Raw genomic sequence first — 20,420 nt, forward strand, 5'->3', positions numbered from 1 at the left:
TAGCTGTCCAATGTAGTGATCATTTGTAGCGCCTTTAGTCGAAGAAAGAGAATTTCCAAATAATTTAGCTCCCAATGTGGCATGGACAGAAGATGGAAACAGTCAAGGCTTCACCTCTCCATCTTCATCAGAGCTTCTATGTCTGCATATATACATTGTATATGCAAATTGTGTCCTCCATTTCTCCCTGCAGAATACAGATAACACATGCATTTCCCATAAATGTCAGCACACATGCAGTTTCTCTTCTGAATTACTGATAAATGAACAGGTGTCAGCTCAGGGCTAATGGTCCAAATCCCAAGTTACCTTTCCAAGCTTTGACTGTATACAACATACAAAGTGAACAAAGAATCAGAAGGTCTTCTGTCAACCAAAACAGTGCACTCTGCACAGCCACAGGGAACACCCCATCACTCTAGCTCCAATACAGGAATAGCACCTGGAAATCTATTCCTCTTTATGGGCTACCAAACCGATTTGAAAGTGCTAGTTGTGGAGGAGTGGGTGTGGATAGGGGTTATGGTATCACTCAGCACTGCTACCACTGTTTCTCTGAGCTTAATGAAATTTTATTGCCTATCACTGTATTTCTGAAGATCCTGATTCCCAGTGGATGACTCATCATGCTATTTCAATATGTTTGTTCTCGCAGCTACTTATTTTCCTCTTGGCTGGAATAGTGCCACTTGAGTCTTTGTCATACTCATTCTCAAACTCACATGACAAAATTCTGTAAATCAGTGATACTTCTCTGTCTGTCTGTCTCTGCTGCACTTCATAGGATGCAAATTAGAAAATTGTCAAGGGTACCGAAATTCATCTTAAGAACTGCAGCTTTATTCATTTCACTCATGAATCTAATATTCTATATGATTTTGTTCTACATCACCCCAAAGCTGTTATTAAAAAGATGAGTCCTTGCCAGTGTGTTTATATCAAATCTTACATGGCACAGGATCAACAAGAACAACAACAAGAACAGCAGCAAAAAACTATTATTGTTGCCCTGGAATTAGCATAAAGGACTGCAGGAAGCAGAGTTCTTTTGATTTACTCCAGCAGAGAATCAGGCTCGGAGTGTACAAAGAATGAAAACAGTATTTTATTTCCATATCAGTTTTCTGTTATTTCCATGGTTGGTATACAAAGTTAATGGCACCCGTTTGCAATAAATAAGGAAGCATTTAGCAAGTAGAAAATGTTATATGTAGAAAAACCACATCCTCGGATGATACTACCTTGCAGGGAGAAAGTAATATGAGCAGTGAACCAGTGAACACAGTGTGAATCCTGACTATGTGTCACCTGTCACTGAGGCTTTTTATATTGCATGGGAAACGGAAGTGATGCTTCTGATGTCCCTGATCTAAATATGTAACTCCATTGAGGTGCAACAAATAAAGAACTCACGAAAAAAGACTTTGCTGTGACAAAGTGTGGAAGATATACTCACTCTGAAGCAACTATAGGAATTGGAAACAGGAAAACTAGCAACAGTAGTGCAGGCTTTTTCTAATACTCAGACACATATCTGTGGACAGTCAGCACCTAATTTCTCAATCGATCGGAAATGCTTTGTACTGTCAAACAAGTAAGTGGGGTGGGAGACTGCCAGGTTGATTCCACACCTGACATACTGGAAAGTTGACAAAGAGTTTGATAATGCAAAAATGGGCTGCCGAGAGAGGAGGTCTGGTGGTGAAGGTCAGGCCTGGACCAAAAGATGTTCCTGCCTGAGATAAAGGACATGGTGGTGCCTCCCACTCACCCCTTCCATGTACATATGAAGGTAGGAAACTGCCTTCTACTGAGTCAGACCTGTGTCGCCCAGCACTGTTGGTGATGATCGATGGTGGCTCTCCGGGGTTTCCAGCAGGGTTATCCTCCCTACCCCCTCAGTCCTATCCTGAGATCTGAGGTTCTTCAACCACAATCCCTCTTGTGGCAGCTGAATCCTGAAGCAACACTGGCGATGACAGCATTTTCTACTACACCTGAGAGGGGCAGCCTTTCCTTGTCCTCTCTGTGCCCCTCGGCTTCTGACATCTGAGGCAACTGTCTTTTGCTACATGGATCAGCCCTACTAAAGAATATGGGAATAAGAGATGCATTTCTTGGAAGGCAAAAGCTGTATCTGCCCCAGTATTCATCTCCAGCATCCCTCATTATGAGGAAATCACCAATTTACTGTATTAGCATCATATTTGTTTTCCAAACATTAAAGAGTAGGTGCTTGAGAAATGTAAGAAAGTTACAATATGTCAGATCATGGTGGAGAAAAAGGTAAGTTAAAATGTAATCCTATGCAAGTTTATACAGAAAAAGAGGCATACAGCTTCAAGCACGTTGCGAGTTACACCTCTCTTTTATGTCTAAACCTGCATGGAGTTACATTCTTAGGATGTTCCTCAAAAATGAAAGATATTTGAGAGTATATTTTTCTAATGATTAAATGGTAGGTAAAGTTTACGGTAGAGTTTCCTTTAAAACAGAGAATATTGCTAAAGTATTTCCATATGGAAACTTGTGTTCAGGTACTTAAAACGGTTTTGGAATGAATATGAGAAGTTGCATCCACTCAAGGAAGATACTCCATTGTGTAACCTTCCCCACACCCCCATCTTTCTCCCCATCAAGGGATCAGTCATGTTCTATAGAGGTACAGTGCATCCTCCAGAGACTGTGAATACTGCAGGCAATGATCTGAGTGGGGATGGTGTAATGTGGTGTCCTGCAACTGTAGGGGGTTGTACTTGATGGCCTTCATGGCCCCTTCCAACTCTACTATTCTATGATTCCATGATTCTATGATCCTCACTCCCACAAAACAACAAACTGTAATTGTTTCCTTGAGAGGAAGATTGAGTCCTTGTATTTCATTCCAGGATGTTTCCAAGTTAAAAGAAGGTGGCTTGATTCCTTGCCAGAATTCCTTCCATTTTGTTCCTGCAATAGAAAATAGTCCCTCCCTTAGTCTCAACATTTGCCTGCTATGGTGTGATCCTGTTATCACCACTGTTATTTCTGAACAGCAGCTGTATTATTACTTTAGATACAGCCTCTCTGTTTTGAAGGCTGATGGATTAGTTCAAGAGCCTTGTGTTTCCATGGTGAATCAGGTTCCCTAAGTTTATGATTAGTGACAGACAGCGTGGCCACAGCCATTTTCTCCCTGGGAGTGGAGGCTGCCAGAATTTCACTCGCGTGAAGCTATGCATTCAACCAAGTTGAGAGATAATTATCTTAAGCAAAGTATAAACAGAAATCAGTAACACCAAACACACACATTTATTTCAAATGCAGAGAAAAATCATTGTGTTATTTTTCATGTCACAAGGTTGTTTTTAGAGGAGGATTTAAATAGATGGTTTTAGAACAATCTAGTCCAACAGCTTAAGTGTCCGGGCAGCCTTCCCCAAGCTGGTGCCTTCTGCATGTGGGCCATGCCACTTGTAATTCCCACACAGCCTGTGGAAGGCACCAGGCTGGGGGAGGCTGTCCCAGGGTGCACCGCTTCAATCTGTCCTGCAACTATTCCTGCTTGGAGAAACAGGATAGGAGGCAGCTGGCTTGATACAATCTTGGAGTATGTGGAGGTATCACCAACATCATAGGTAGGCATAGCTGAACCCCTGCCAAGGACCCACCCTTACCATAGTCCCCAGAACTGCTCTTCCCCTTCATCGTTACAATCCCCTTGTTTGCCAGCCACGGTTGGCCCAGACAACCATGGCAGGGAGGAAGAAGAGCAATAGATGTCACTGCCAACTTTCTCACTGACCCTCTGCCTACCAAGCGAGCAAATGGTAGCAATGGTGAGAAAGAGGATAGCAGCTGGTGACAATGGTGGTGAGATGGAAGATACAGTAAGGGAGGGAGTACATTGAGGGAATCTTGCCCAATGGCCATCAAGACACCAGAGCAGCCTCTGTGCAGGGATCACAGTTGGTGATTCTTCCTGACAGCCAGTCATGACAGGAGAGAGAGGAAAGTAATGCACCCCAAGTCTTTTCTTTTGCAGAGGTGAACTGAGCACAGGGCAAGCAGCTGATCTTGTCCAATGGATATGCTCTCTGCTAAAATGCACATAAGTGATGCTTCTGGAAAGAGAAATCTGAAAATTGGCATACTATCAGATTATACTTGAGTAACCCCAATGTTCTTGGAATTACTCTGTGTCATGACCATATGATCAAGTCTTAATATGCATAATTGTTGGGGCACCGTTATTATACTCTTCTTACTAATTGAAAAAGTAATATTTATTAGAGGAGACCAGCACCTGCAGTTGAGAGTTTATCTGTAGATGAAAGGTATCAATTTTTGCAAAGGACTAGATTAAAGCAGTACGCCAAAGTACCAAAGTCAAGAAGAGGATAAATACCCTGCTCCAAATTCAGTGCAAGGAATCTTAAGTTTATGCAGTGTTTCTTGGATAGCAGTAATAGTGGAAACTCTCAGTTATTTTGGTATACCAGGGGCTGAACCTTTGCTCAACAAGAATGTGTCTGTGTGTCTGTGTGTGTGTATGCACATGATAATGGTGTTACTCATTCTCACAGCAAGGTAGAGAGATTCAATCAACTAGAAAGGAAGAGTCAGGTTTCAAATTGCATCAGATCTTTACTACCTACTGTTGCTTTGTTTATCCTGTCATTATAACCTTTAATTTCAAGTAGTGTGGGCTGGAGGCAAAATGATTTCATATGCTTTCACAATGAGAGAACTAATTCAATGGAACTTCAAAAACTTTGTTTACAAATGATAGTGCTTAGAAATTATGGGAAGGACAGAAATCAAACAACACTGAACAGTGAGCATGAATGCTGCATTTATTTGGATGGTTTATTCATTTGGACTCATCATCAAAGTCTGTAAGAAATATATTTGTGCACTTAAGGATGAAGATAGGCATACTATAAGGGGTAGATAAGCATATATGAGAAATGGAACTTGCAGTGAGTGCCTCTAATTTTCTTGAGAACAAGTCTATATGGAAAGCAATGGTGCTTACTTCTGAATTAACACTTGGATTCTACTGAAACCTTTAGTGTGAGCATAGCTTGTTGGTTCAGAACATGGCAGAAATAGGTAAAAGCAAATCACATATGTGTTCAGTAATCAGCTGTACCCATATGTACATGGCTTGTCCTCCTGAAAAAGAATAACCCTTCATATAATATGTTTGCTTATTAATCATTTTATTGATGCAGTAATATTTTAAAAAATATTTTGTTAGGTGCTAGACACTGGCACCAGACACAATATGGATCAGAATTCTGACTGATATGTATATGTAGGTCAAGAATCCGAACTGGGACCACAGAGTCCTCCTACCCCTACTGGCAGCTGGTATGGTTCTTTCTGTTCCAGCTCTAGCTCTGAAGATGCAAATGCAACATTGGAACTGGCAATGAGGAGGGGATCCAGGGATTCCCCACATTCCCATAGTCTTGCCTCCCTGCAAGCAGGAGCAACAGACCTAGATGGCTGTAACAGGCAGCCTACGACTTCCGCAGGCTGGGGTAGGCATGGAGGCAGTCCTCGCCTACACAGCGCTCCCTTGCTTGATTGGACACCTGCAATCCTCCAAGTTCAGAGGGTTCTGGGCTACCACACCAGATGGCACCCTCCTGTATATTTGATTTCCTTGTAAAACTGTACTGACATTTAATCATTGCTGATTTATTTAGCACCTGGCAGCCTCTTTAATCTTTCTTATTGGCTTTTTGATACTATGAATTCTGAAAAAACACATGTGCTGTATGTTAAATGGTTGTCAAATTTCAGATCTAAGCACAATGGCACTTGCTCTTAAAAGGTAGCTTTATACGTTGCTTCTTTGAACACTATTATTCTAAAGTTGTATAATAGACTTCAGAAGAATGATTCATATTCATTGTCTTTCACTTTTATACTGAGATAACTTTTCACCTTAATTATTATCCCAAGTATCACAGTAAATTAGAAATTGCAATTTGAATGAGATAAGCTGATATTAAAGTGCAAACTGAAATTTCATATTCAATACAATATATATAATATAAATGATAAAATATAATTCACTTCGGAGATTAAAAGGCATACACAAAAAGAAGCAAAATTAGAGGCTGGTAAGGAATTCTTTGAAAGTGATAAGCTATAAAATCATAGACTATAATGTTAATTTTGAATGAAAGCCTCAGGTAGAAAATATGTTTGAACAGCCAGCAGCTTTGTCGAACATTAAGTCATTTGGAGAGCTACTTTTTAAAAAGTTTTCCATATGCACTTAATTGGAAGGGGAATCATAGAATGGTAGGGTGGGAAGCAGCCAGAGGGCCACTGGGTCCAACTGCTCAGAGAGGAACTCCAGTTGAAACCATCCCTCTCAGATGGCTGTCCAGTTGCATCCTGAACTCCTCCATTGTGGGAGAGCCCACAACCTCCCAGGTCATTGGTTCCACTGTGTACTGTTGAAACTGACTTCCAGTAACCAGAACCCACTACTCTGTGTCCTGCTCTCTGTGATGATTGAGAAGCGATCCTGACCTTCCTCCCTGTGACCATTGTTCACTTGAAGAGTGCTACCACATTTCTTCCCTGTTTCTCTTCCAGAGGCTAAACATGCCAGTTCTTTCCCTCTCTCCTCATATATGTATGCAATTGCTCAGAAAATAATGCCCAGGTCTGTTTTCTCCACTGAACTCAAAGCAGGAGCACTTGTAGGTTAGGAAAAATTCTATACTACTCCTTGGAGCTCTTGCATTTATGAAGAAAGCATGATCACGGTAACACATAGCTATGTCAGTATGATGCTGTCATCTTTCTAAAATACATTTAAGGAGGAAGAGCGTAAAGACCCAGAGTACATATCCCTGTTCTCCCACGTGCAAAGTGGTTTGTATAGATGCAATCAGGGCCAAGCATGGAGGCATGGAAAATCTGGGGTGGGGGCTTGTGCAAGGGGGGGGAGGGGAATTGAAGCGGAATTGTATTATCATGCTTGAGGAACTCTATGGATGCTTTTCTCCCCTGTATCCATGCATTTGATGCTTTATGTTGCAAGATTTACTGGAGCTGATCAGAAGCAGTGTTAGAGCATGACAAACAACATTCTGAACAGGGAATTGCTGGTTGAGGCTCTCCTCCAGAACAGAGAGAGGGTGCTTCTGATATTAATCCAGGATATTTGCCTTGAGGGGCTCTCATAGAAGGCTTTAAACCCTCACTTTACTGAGACTTCTACACCTGGGTACTTTTTGAGGTTCTGTGCTTTTCAGAATGAGGGTTTTAACCCATCTCTTTACTGAGTTTTCATCTTTTGGGTTCTTTGCAGGATGTAGGTCAACTCCTTTACACAATTCTCTCTCTCTCTCTCTCTCTCTCTCTCTCTCTCTCTCTCTCATTCTGCCTTCCTATAGAGTTCCATTAGATAAACACAAGGTGGCACTGTGCTATAGCAGAATTGTGAAAATATACTAACTTCTCATTCATTCTACTATTTTCAGATTATATCAAACTTTCCTCATTTTTTTAAAGGGACCAGAAATGCTTGGAGAAAATGAGAGAGTCCTGAACAATGCTAACATCATGTAAAGCACCTGAGAACCCCCAAAGGTGAGCAACCACAAGTACTCAATGCCTACATCATGTCAAGAAACCTTAAGATCAGCATTTTTACGTTTCCATCCCCCTTTTATTTTTTATTTCCTTTTCTATAGGTTTCACTATACAATCACTAGGTGGTACTGTGATATACGCATGAATATACTAGGGTTTCATGCTGCCATTCACAAATATGCCAGGCTTTTCCCATCCTAAACAGATGTAAAGAATGGGAGAGGCCTTGGAAGAGGTCCACATGAGTCTACATGATGTAGAACACCTGCAAACTCCCATGAGAGGCTTAGGATTAGGGAATAATGAGCACCCAATAATTGCCTTGTGCAGAAAGGTTCTGACAGTTGGAAATGTTTGTGCTTCCCAATTTGACATTTTTTGCAAGATCTGCCAGTCTCAGAGTTCACTGTGCATAGTGAGGAGGAAAGCTAATCTGGCTGCAGAGAAAAAACAGGTGAGGAAGGAGTATCCATGTTGGCCTCCTGCAAAACAAAAACAAGAACAGAACAGAACAGCAAAGAGTCTTGTAGTATCTGAAAGAACAGTGCACACCAGAAGCTAGACTGGAATCTGCTTCAACAGATGCATGATGTTACCCTCTTTTTGGTTGGCATAACATCATACAAATGAATTTCCAGCCCTTGGAGAAATCTGGTGCCAAATTGTAATCATTTCAGAACAGTGGTATGTTAGTAACCAGGGGTGGTAGGAACTAATTACTGAAACCACATATGTGGGGGTAAATGTCTAGTTGGCACAAGCATGCAAACAAGGAAGCATACATATGGGTTTCGCATGATAGAAAGGTTCCAGTGTGAAGTGTGGTGTAACTAAAGAAATAAAGGTGATATAATTGCAGACTGAAAATAGAAATGTTTCTTTCATAATTCATGAGATTGAACAGGATGGGAAATGTGTGCAAGGCAAGGAAGGCCATGTTGCAAGTTTGCACTGGCTTCTTGAACACTAGCCTTTTACGTAGCCATGATAATTCTCTTTTTCATAACGTTCAGGCTTGTGTGCTTCACAACGGAAATGCTGATACAGCATAACTAAATAAAGTTCAGCTGAGAGATGCATGAACACAATACCTTTTAACAACTGTAGACTTGGTGTTCCTGGAATAGATTTAAATACCACCCATAGGCATAAGACAGCTTGAAAGGGAAAACCTGAAGGAAATGTTTCTGAGCATAAGTTGTGTTTTGGCCTTCCTAAGGACTATTACAACAAAGACAGCAATTTCAGTAGAACGTCAGTAGATATAAAGTTTACAGAACAGAATAGAACTTCATAATCACTCTGCTTAACTTCCTGGAAAGTCTCTGGCTAAACAGTGAAAAACAAGCCATACCATGAATTCTCTGGGAACTAGTGTGAAAAAAACCTTGACAACTTTTGTTAGCTTAGATACAATGGGTCTGCTACTGTACTTTGTGATTGCTTCATTTTACATCAACTCTGCTCTTGTTTCTGATGTTGCTGAGCAGAGACTTATCCTCAGTAACGGCACATTCCATTTTTTAAAATTTGCATCTTACTGACTGCTGCAATACAAAACCTGTAGGCTTTTTACAAGGGCACAAGTAGCAGCTTAATCATGTAAGTAAAATAATCAATTAGCCTTTTCCCCTTTGCTTTGCTTTTCTGAGAAATATGTATCCTTTCTGATAATGTAATACAAGAATAGGAATATACTCTTTATCCTCCTAACAACCAAAGATGAAAGGTATATAATACTTTACTAGCACAACAGAATCTGAGGAACAATTGCAAAAGGAAAATAAAACTACATATATTATTGTGTAAGGCCTTCTATTAATAGATTATAGTTTAGAGCATCATTAGAAATGCTGCTAGAATAAAAATCAAACTTAGATGTGTTGGGCATAACAAAAAACAAACAAACACAGATAACCCACCAGAACTTGTATTTAGGCAAAGCCTGTATTAGGCTGATCCAAAACAAAGGAGTTGTCGATGAAGGCAGCCTTAAAGAAGAAATCTAAGACCTTAAGATATCCGTGAAGACATCTTAAACTCAATATGCCTGCTACTAGATTGTATGAATGCTACTGATCTGCTTCAACCCCTGTATTTCAGAACACCTGTAATTGTGCACAGACAAAAAATAGAAAGACAAGGCTCAAGACACAGTATTTGAATGGCCACAACTAAATTATTTCATATACATAATCTACAATAATAAAAATACCTTATATCCCATTGAAATTACCAACCTACCAAAAGTAGGTATCTGAATATTATGGCATAAAAATGATACAGGGCAATGTCATGCACTACATCAGAAGGCCAGACTTACAGTTTAACTATCCACTTTTCCAAATGTTTACTTTACACGGAACTTTAAGTCTTTAGATATCTTAAAGACGTCTTGCTGGAACTGGCCTCTGAAACCTGAAATGGTATTTGTTAGATTTATTGTGGTCTTCAGGCAACCTTGTGAAGTCCTAAGATAATACAAGATTTAGGTACATGAGTCTAAACTTTAAAACAATGAATTTAAAAAATAATAATTAAGTATTAAAGCATAATTCTAGTCATTACAAGTCTTTGACATTTCGGAAGTTCTTGAGAAGATATTGTATCATTGTTCTATTTTTTCATTTCAGGTCTTTGTTATTCCCATCACTTTGATCTGTGCAATCATTTTTACCAGTGAAGCTAAGCAAGCATGTTTGAGCTTGCTCCTAGTAAGGGTGTCACACAAGAATGTTCTGAATATGGAATACAATGCAGAAAACAAATCAAAACTGAACTGCAGCTAATGTGGGACAACAACTTAGCTGTACAAGTACAATCTGAGTGCAATCCTATGCATGTTTAGATAGGGAAAAAAGTCAAACAGCTTCTAGCATTTTTCAGTCAGCTGTGCTGGGAGTTGTAAGCCCCCCCTTTTTTGGGGGGTCTAAAGATGCATATGATGGCACCATTGCATAAGAAAAACCTGAAGTGCATGATCCAAGTGACAAAGAAGGCAATTTCTGGTAGTGGTAGTTGCTGCTTTTCTTTTTTAAGAGACATTATATATACCCTTTTATAATAGGATGATATTAGCAATTATAAGCTGAAGAGAAGGCTGACTACCAGTTTTCTGTGTAACTGGCACCTTTAGTCTTTCTTTGCTTCATAGTCTGTCTTTTAAAGCTGAAAATAATCTATTTCATGCTCATTTTGTAGTCATGCGCTACTTAAAAAAGAAAGAAAACCACTGAACGTATATCTTAAGTGAAAAGAACACTGCACAGAAAAGGCATTTGTTCAATCAAAGCCAAGGTTGACTTCTTCAAAAGAAAACATCTGGGCAGGTCTTTAGCACATTCAGTTTGCGAACTGAAGCTTGCCTGAAGGCAATAGAGTGGTGTTCTTTTATTTCTTCATCCGGGCAGGACTATTATTGATTGTGTTGAGGGAGGGACTTTTACTTTATACAATGCTGCAACTTAAACTAGAAGACTTTAATGGAAGCCAAATGGCTTTCTATTCAGGGCATTTTTTCTGTGCTATTACTCCTGCAGATAAAGAAATGTATATATTTTCTTTGGCAGGGAGAAGGAAAGCTAGAGGAATGGAGTTTCAGTGGGTAAAAAATCAAAATGGGGAAAGGTTCAGAAGCAGCACACTTCAGTCAACTCAGTGGTTGCATTTCATTTAAAATACTACCCCCAACACACAAAGTAAAATGGAATTGCATATAATAACTGGGTTCAGTCAACATGATAAATGTTGAGTACGGATTGAATGTGGGTTGTTATTGAACTGTGGGTCCTTGTTGAAACATGGATGATTGTGGTGTCTGAACCCAACCTAGGTAAGTGGCTTGTTAACTATGGCTTGTTAATCATGAGGAACCCATGACAATGACCTATTGATTTTTGTTTTGAATAGTTCACCACGGTTTGTTATCACAGATAACATAGTAACCCACATTTCAACAACAATCCATGGTTTAATGGGAACCTGCACTCAACTGATGGTCAACCATTCAGTGTGGCTTATCATGGTGTTGGAATCTAGTCAATGTACCATTACTTTACTCGGGAGGGGGAGAGCACATGGCAGAACACATACTCTGTATGCAAAAGATTCCAGGTGCAGTTCCTGATATGACAAGATAGGGTGACAAAGAATCCTGCCTTAAACCTCAGAGAGCCATTGCAAGTCAGTTTTAACTATACTGGCCTAGAACCAGTACACAACAGCTTCCTGTGTTTCTCTGGAAGGTAGTTCTTCCTGAAAATATGACTCAAGGAAGCCTAGTTCCCATATGTTCATTTCTGAATGGCATACACTACATTTTCTGCATTTCTTTATCTAGCTTTCATAATTTTTCTGCCATAAGGTGCCTGGGAGAGTCAGTGTTGATCTTCTCCAGGCATGATCTGTCCAATCTATCTGTTGAACTGATATATCTGCTGGTGGGATGAAATTTACCAAAATCTTGGTCTAATTCTTCAAAGAAAGCAGAATCATTTAAAATTTCTTCACAATCACTTGTAGCACCAACCAGCATGTACGGACTCTTATCCCTCTGTTCTCTCAATCCAGGAATAAAAAAATGCTGACAAATTATAAATCAATCGTAGATCACTGCATTCAATACATCCATCATTCAAGAGGTGACTTTGTTATCAAATTTTCAACATAGGCAGTGTATTAGAACTGAGGAGTGATATGTCGTGGAGGCAGGGCATTTTGAAAGTCACATGCAGGCATCTGTAACTATACTGTAACTAGCCCCTCTCTCCCTGTCTGGTAGAGCTCCTGGTTCTCAGATGCTGAGGAACAATCTGCACCTTCCCTAGCTCTGACCACTCATTATTGCTGCGTGGCATGCAAACTGATCACCAACCAACACAGTTGGAAATGTCATGTCACAGTGTCATCTTTGATGGAGAGCAAAAAGTTGAGACACCTCCAAAGGTTCACTTTAGGTATATTGTCATTATTCACATACTTCTTTTGCCCAATATATAGGCAGCCACAGACACATGAAAGACCTTTCCCTCAACCAGTGGTTCCACTGGAATAATTCACAGCCAGCAAAACCACATCTAGGGGTGATGGGAAATGTAGTGCCACTCATGTGTGGAAACCAGCTGAAGGTTGATATAAGCATATTCTGTCAGAATAATGGGGAGAAGAAAATAGTGGGGAAGTGGAGCTTCAGCCTAAAAGGCTGCAGTGGTGTGAGGGCACGTGAGCTGCAGGTATGTGACTGTAAGTATGTCCACACTTACAACCGATTCAGGATGAGAGCACATCCTTGAAGGAGAAAAGAACTGTCAGTACTAAACGCCCAGCTCACTGGCAGACTTTCCATATTTTAATGGACTTCCACTTTGTTAACAAGGACATTTCCATGGTCAAATGCATAGGAAGCCATAGGAACTGTTAAGCTAAGTGCACAAGAGGTTGATGTGAAGTGCCTTTCACTTACCTCATTACGCATAGCTTGAACACAAACTCAAGAGACCACTATGATTGATTAAAGCTTTGTCTTTCTGGTTTTGATTTGGATGTGACTAAATGCAAAGAAGAGCTACATAAATTATAGTGTTGGGACATACCTGTCTCTGAAATAGACATCAGCCACTAGTACAAAAACTCAGTGGCATATGAATGGGAGATAGAATTCCTGTGTAAAGACTGGGAAGGCCCATATCTCCTAACATGTTGATTTAACAAGAAGGGGGTGGAAAGTATTGATTTATAGTAGCAGTTGCAGGAGCAATTACTGTGAAGGACGGCATATTTGAAAGTCTCAGTACAGCCTGGGAAAAGTGCTGCAGGCTTTCTTCATAGCTTATTGCAGATCCTAAATGAGGTTTCCAAGTCATTATTGTGAGCTCTTTGGGAGGAGAAAGAGGACAGAGGGGAGAATAGGGCTCACAGTAACATTAACAGGTAGCAAAGCCACCCTTGTAAGTATTCCAGACCTTATGAATGAAGTTCCTTGGCATCACAGCAGAGACCCATGTATTCTGCATCTTAATTCAGTGAGTGGTGTCAGAAAGCAGAGCTCAGGTGAAAACTCCTTGGCAACTGCTCATCATGTTTTCCTTTCTTACATGTGGATCGTTACTGTAAAATCCCTGCTTGCCTGCCTGCCTTCATCCCCTTTTAGCAAATCTTTCTTCATTACACCAGGGCTTCCTGACATACAAACCTATTCCTACTCAACAATTTTGCAATTTCAGGCAGTGCAGAATAGTCTGGTAAGCATGGCCTTTGCAGTGTAATAATTGATAGGGAATGCTGATCAAGGCAAAGATAGTGAGATGGTCTTTTTCATCGTAGTGGACAAGGTAATTTTCATATTGGCAAACTTAAAATTAACACAACAGCAAATGTTTTGAAAATGTATGTGTCATATGAGCATGCAGCAACATTTGATCTATGGAAAAAAGTTCTAGAAGGTTGGATCTTCCCATGACTGGAGAAGACTTCTGTCTCAAATGGGATATATCCCCCATCTAAGTCTCACTTTCAATGGCAGCTTTCATTTTTCCACTGTTCTACACTTCTTTCCCCTGTGGGGCAAACTAAATGACAGATGAATTCCGAAAAATATTGCTCTCTCATGATAAAAACTAATATCCAAGGTATGTTATGCCATAATTCCAGTAACTGGTGGCTCATGTGTTTTGTTAACATTTGTTAAATCTTTATAAAAAGCACCTAATTTAAATGTTGAACAGTCTACTTAAAATTCCTTATTGTAAATGCAGTTTCAAAACACTTTTGCCGCCAACTTGTGTACAATCATAAATGATACGTGTATACACTCAAGCAAAACCTGAGTTCAAAGAAGTTCCCCAAATTTTACCTCAAAGTTGCAAACTTATTTTTTTCCTTTTGCATTAAAATATATGTGCATTTTTGTATTTTCCAAACAAAAGGCACCAGTTATTCAGTTATCTGATATATATGCATTTTTGCCCCATTGATTAAAAAATATTGCGCACATTTGTGCCCAGTGAGGTTAGGGGAATTTACTTCAAGGGACATACATGTAGGATGTCAGCCATAGGAAATGGTCAGGTGAGCAGGACCAGCATCAAAGGCTGCTATTGTTGCAATCCTGCTGAAGCCCATAGGCCACCAAAGCCCCGCTGCTCCTCTTTATTGGCACTGCATATCCCCCTCGTAATCAAGCTGGGGTGGCCACTTAGACATCAGTCAGCAAGAGGAGAAAGGAGACATCAATTTGCACAATAGGGAGAGTTATATCTATGGATGCAAAGTTGGAAACAACTAGAATTTAAACAGAAGTACAATAGCACTGCTCACTTTAGGGAAAGAGTTGTGACCAGATGCACCTGCTCAGTCTGCAGTTGAGATGCTAATTGTTGCGGATCGACTTCAAGGCCCATTTTGCTCACCCTCCTTATGGTTCTTTATCTTTAAACAGGACAGCTCATCAAGGCTGGGATACTTTCAGACAGATGACAGTTTATCTGAGGATGCCCATCCTGTAAGTAGAACAGCAGGCTGTCTGGCATTTTCCTCTAAGCACTGATAGAGAAGCAAGAAGGAACTGCAGCTGCTGCTCAGTGTGCCCTCTGTGGGCATTCAGTGAAGGGATTCCTCCAAAATCAGAAGCCAGCACTGAAGGTGAGCCCGGAACCAGTAAAATATCTTTAGAACTTAAGTCTCACATTAAACCTGGGTCGAATGCACCAGCAAGCTTATAGCTCTCTTTTCCTCTTCCTCCTCCTCCTCCTCCTCCTCCTCCTCCAACAGAGCATGAATGCACAAAACGAGAGCAGTGATGTTGCTTCATAGGCCCGTCCTTGCTCCATCTGTGGCACTGAAACTATTTCCCATGAAAGGCTTTTTCCCCATTGTACTCTGCCAAATTTCATAATAATACATTTCTCATACTAGTATTAAGGGCAAATATTTATTGAACAGCATAAATGAAGAGATTGTGAGAAGTCTTAATGCACCTTCTGGTCAAGCTTAAATAGTAATGCATAGGTGGCCTTGTTTCTGCTCCTATTTCTAATATCATTAGCATATAATTGCCTGACAGCATTCTAAATTCCTGGAACATTTTGCAGATGCCACGGCATCAAGCCTGGCATTTATGCAAAGCTACACAGAAGCCTGGCAAGAATGCTGTGGCTGAGACACCCCACCAATATGTGAGCAGGCAAAGCCTCCCTTGAAAAAGAAATGTCCGCTAGTAGCCAATGTATCCCTTTGGATGATCACATCGAATTGCTAAGAGCATCAGTCGAAACAAACTGTCTAGCACTGCCATGCAAAGAGCATGTGCAGATAGATAGACAGACAGACAGATGCAGTGCTTTTTTTGTAAAAAAAAAAAAAAAAGGTGCTGGAACTTACATCTTGGGGTCACTCTTTTACACTAAAAAAGATTTTTAGTGTAAAGCCAGTCACTCTACACACACATAAAGCCACTCACTCTACATATACATAAACATAATGGTCACCGCTGGCAGTAAGCACTCACTCACTATCATCACGGACACAAAAGCAGGCACTATGTTAATGATGTTTGCTGCTGATCTGCTGCGCCCGACAGGCGATTCAAAATCACTTTGTAAAATCCATTGGAAAAAATGGTGCCGGACGTTCTGGTGTGTCGTATGACAAAAAAAGCCCTAGATAGATAGATAGGTAGGTAGGTAGGTAGATGGTCGCATGGCACCTGTTTATCAGATGTCAATACCATGGAAGAACTTTGTCAACATGATTTCCAACATCTATCTAATGAAAGCAGACAAATGCAGTACATCAATTCTTATTACAAGAGAGCATTTTTGTATAATTCACTATCTTTGATTTCTCATTGCTATCCACAGGATGTGACAGTTACATTTTTTGCTCAAAATGTATTTGCTACTTCTATTCAATAGAAAAATGACCTGGAATAGACTTCTTTCTGGCCAGGAAAAAAAGATATGAAATATCACGCTGATTTTCTTGCCTTTCATAGTTCTTTGAACATGCATTGGGATCATATTGGCAATTGGGGTTCAAGTTCAGTCTCAGGTTAGGGTTGGGGTTGGGAAAATGCTACTTCCTTTTAATTAAAAATGGGCTGGAACAGACTCCTTTCTGGCCAGGAAATAGACATGTGTATTATCAAGCTATTTGGAGAGTATTTGATATTTCTTCTAGAATGCCCAGCAATCATCTGGCTGATTTCATTTCACTTTAAGGCTCAGGTTCTGGTTAGCTTTAGGAAAATACTAGTTCTGGTCAATGTGAAAATGAATCAAACCCAATCTTTTGAAGTAGCATTTTGCCAACCCTAACCCTAACCTGAGACTCAGCCTCAACTCTAATTGCCTGTATTTCCAAAGAACTTTGAAATGCATTCTAATCTCCTTCATATTATGCTTCTTCTTTGTCCTGCCTGGAAGAATTCTGTTCCAGTCCTTTTCATACCCACAGGAACTAACATTTTCCTTACCTTAACCCTGAGCTGAGACTCAATCCTACCCCCATTTCCCTGGTAGGCTTTGAGTTGAGTCTTGGTTTAGGGTAGGGTTGGGAAATTATTACTTCCTCTTGATGTGGAAAGTCCTGAAGCAGACTCATTTGAGGGGCGGGGGATAAAAATGCAATAAATAAATAAAGCTTATTCATTTCATTTTCATAGATCTTTGACATTATGTCAAAGAGAGCCATGAGGTTGTTTAACACCAAAGTGTTAAATAAATAAAATAAATCCATGGGATCATATAGGCAAGTCGGGTCAGGGCTGCTGCCTTTCTTCCTCAGTTCTTGTTCTCATATAGTGTGCAATTGGCTGGGAAATTTGTTTTAAGGCAATACCAAGACACCTAGAAGTGAATCTAAATCTGAAAATTATGTTTTCCTGCTCCGGTTCTTCAAAACATAGATTTGAACTGGTAGTGGAAGGAGCTTCGGCTTTCTCCGTTGCCTTGCAATGGCAGAAGTGCCGGCATCTACACAAGTACTTGCTACCCCGAAGGCTTGATACTGCCTGCTTCCTCATCTTGATGTAGCACCCAATCAGATGTCACTGTGAAAGAACTTTGCTGAGTGAATACAAGATCGACATAGTGATATGCAACCACTTTGTACTTAAATTCTATTTGGACCAAGGAAACTCCTCATGTTCTTGCTTCATGAACAGTCCAAATTGGTTTGTAATGGTTTGGCGCATGTATGTTCTCACAGCACCTTTGGAAACTATAGTCTAGCTAGGAAGCAGTGTGTTACCCAATGAATGTTTCAAATTATACCTCCCGGTCCCCTAATCCCAACTGGCTTGGTACAGGAGACACAGGGTAGGTTCGTATGGCATGGCAAGCAATTATGGGCTCATTACCTTTGTCGGCCTGTGGGTTGGTCAAACCCTGTTACAGTATTTTGTTATGTCCCACGGTTTTACAGATGAGACCAGAGACCCGTTGGTATTTTTTTAAGAGGAGTTTTTTATTACCTGCGCAGGGACCAGCACTCTCACACAAGGATGGGATGAGTGCGGGCCCCCAGTAGAGGGACAGCGGGGGTTTTGTACCTTGTTACAAACAAATGGAAAGTTGTTATCTGCAGCCTAAGTGAGCTGGCATGATACAGAAGCGAGACCGTTTGCGGTTAGTCTATATTTTGATACAGAAGCGGAGCGGTTTGCAGTTAGCCTATCCTTTTAAGTTTTACGCCTTTGATAAACCTTGCCCATTTTCTGAAATAACACTCTGTGTATGCCTGGGGCAGCTGATAAACCTCCTGTTATGCTAATTTAATACACAAAGCCTCCTATTATGCTAACTTTAGTACACAGCTGATAACATTCTGTTATGCTAATCTTGTGCCAGGTGGGTCGAGCCTAACATATTTCAGTATGGTATGTTTGATTTATAGAAACCACAGACATAAAAATGGTCTATGATTTCTTGGTAGCATGATGACTTGTTGTGTTGTCCAGATTGGAAACCATGTGACCAAATGTGGAACCATAGAGTCGCTTGGCAAGAACAGCCTGCTAACCAGAGAATGTCACTGCCAGCTGCCATTTTGCACAACTTTATAAACAGTCATATCTGAATTGCAAAAATGAGAAGCCCCCAAACCTTTTCAGTTACAGTTCAATACATACATTCTATATAGATTGTAAACTGATCCAATGACTGTTCTGAGAGCCTGCTAACCATAGCACTACTGTGAATGGTTTCACACAGATTTTCTTTTCATACAAAACATCCTTCTATACTGTTAAATGTCCAAATGCCTGTGGCTTTGGAGCTAACTTTCCTATTCACTGAACCTGTATCTTTAACTGACACTCATCGGCCAGGTATCCTGAGATAAAATATCACCCACAAAGTCATTCTTTGGAAAAAGGCAGACGTTTGCTATGAGAAAAGGTCAGATATCATCAAGTCTGGGAAAATATTTTATCAGATTTCATACTGAATGCACAAGAGCACTGATTGTTTATTTTGGTACTTTTCCAGGATGTATGCTTGGTTCATGTTTTAATTCTGGAGTTTTTATATCAATTCTATTTATTATTTTACTGTTCCTATTTTGTTTCATTAAATTTTGGTAGTCTTCTTATAGATTTTATAGTTACTGGTCTTTGTAATTGTGAGTTGTTGCCTTGCATAATGTATTGCTATCCTCATGAACGCCAGTCCTAATTGGCAGGCGCACTGACTGACCTTGGACAAGTTGCAATGTCCGGATTATGTTCAAAGGCAGTCCCACATAGTGCCCATTGCAGTAATTCAAGCAGGAGGCTCCCCGTGTATAGATGACCACGGCAAGGCTCCCCTCATCCAAGTAGGGACGCAGCTGATAAATCATCTGAAGCTGATAGAAAACACTGCTGAGGCCACCTGGGCAACAAGTGCCAACTTGAGATCCAGGAGTACTTTAAGGCTACTAACCTTATTTGTCCAAACTGATCTTAAAGACATCAAAATTGTGGCTGGCACTACATGAATTCCATATTTTATCTATGCATTAGGAATGCTACAATTTAGCAATATACAGTGTGAAGAAGTACTTCCTTTTATCTGTCCTGAATCTTCCACTGATTGACTCTGGGTTCTAGCATTATGGGACAGGTGGCAAAGTATCTCCCTACCCATCTTCCCCACCCTATGCATAATTCTGTACACCTCCTTCATGTCTTCCCTTCTTTGCCTTTTTTCTTAAGCTAAACCATCTCAACTGTTGTAGCCTTTCTTCATAGGAATATTGCCAATCCCCTCGATCATTTCAGCTACCCTGAAGGCGAAAAAATGCCTTCTTTTTTCTATCACCAAAGGCAGGTACGTTCCCTTTCCCATGTAAAAGTTGCACAAAGTATCACTTGTTTGTTTTTTCTTTGGTAGTCATTGTTTTCTGACTCTTTCCTTCCTAAATTTTATACTTCAAGATTAAACTGGTTAACGTATACATCCATGCATTCCATGCATCATTGCAGTATACACGTACATGCTTTGGCAGCACATGTACTACAATTGGAACAATGCAGCATTGGAATATACACAATAGCAGCCCATATTAGATTGCAAAATACATACTTTCCCCTTATATTCATGGGCTGTGCTTTTTCCTTTCATCAAGGTAATATATGGCTTATTATTATCCTAATAGGATCCATTCTTACTATGGCAGCAGACTTATTACATTCATCTCAGACTGACTCAACAGGGATTAAACATTCACAGTTTACTTTCTAGAACACCTTAATGCAAGGTTTCAGAGACAGATATCTCACCAGTTCCCACCAGTATTTTTCTGTTCTTTCTTTTTCTGTTAGGCAAGGTAGAAAGTGT

Source organism: Varanus komodoensis, unplaced genomic scaffold (genome assembly GCF_004798865.1).
Source record: "Varanus komodoensis strain SLA01 unplaced genomic scaffold, ASM479886v1 scaffold17, whole genome shotgun sequence".
NCBI classification, from domain to species: Eukaryota; Metazoa; Chordata; class Lepidosauria; order Squamata; family Varanidae; genus Varanus; species Varanus komodoensis.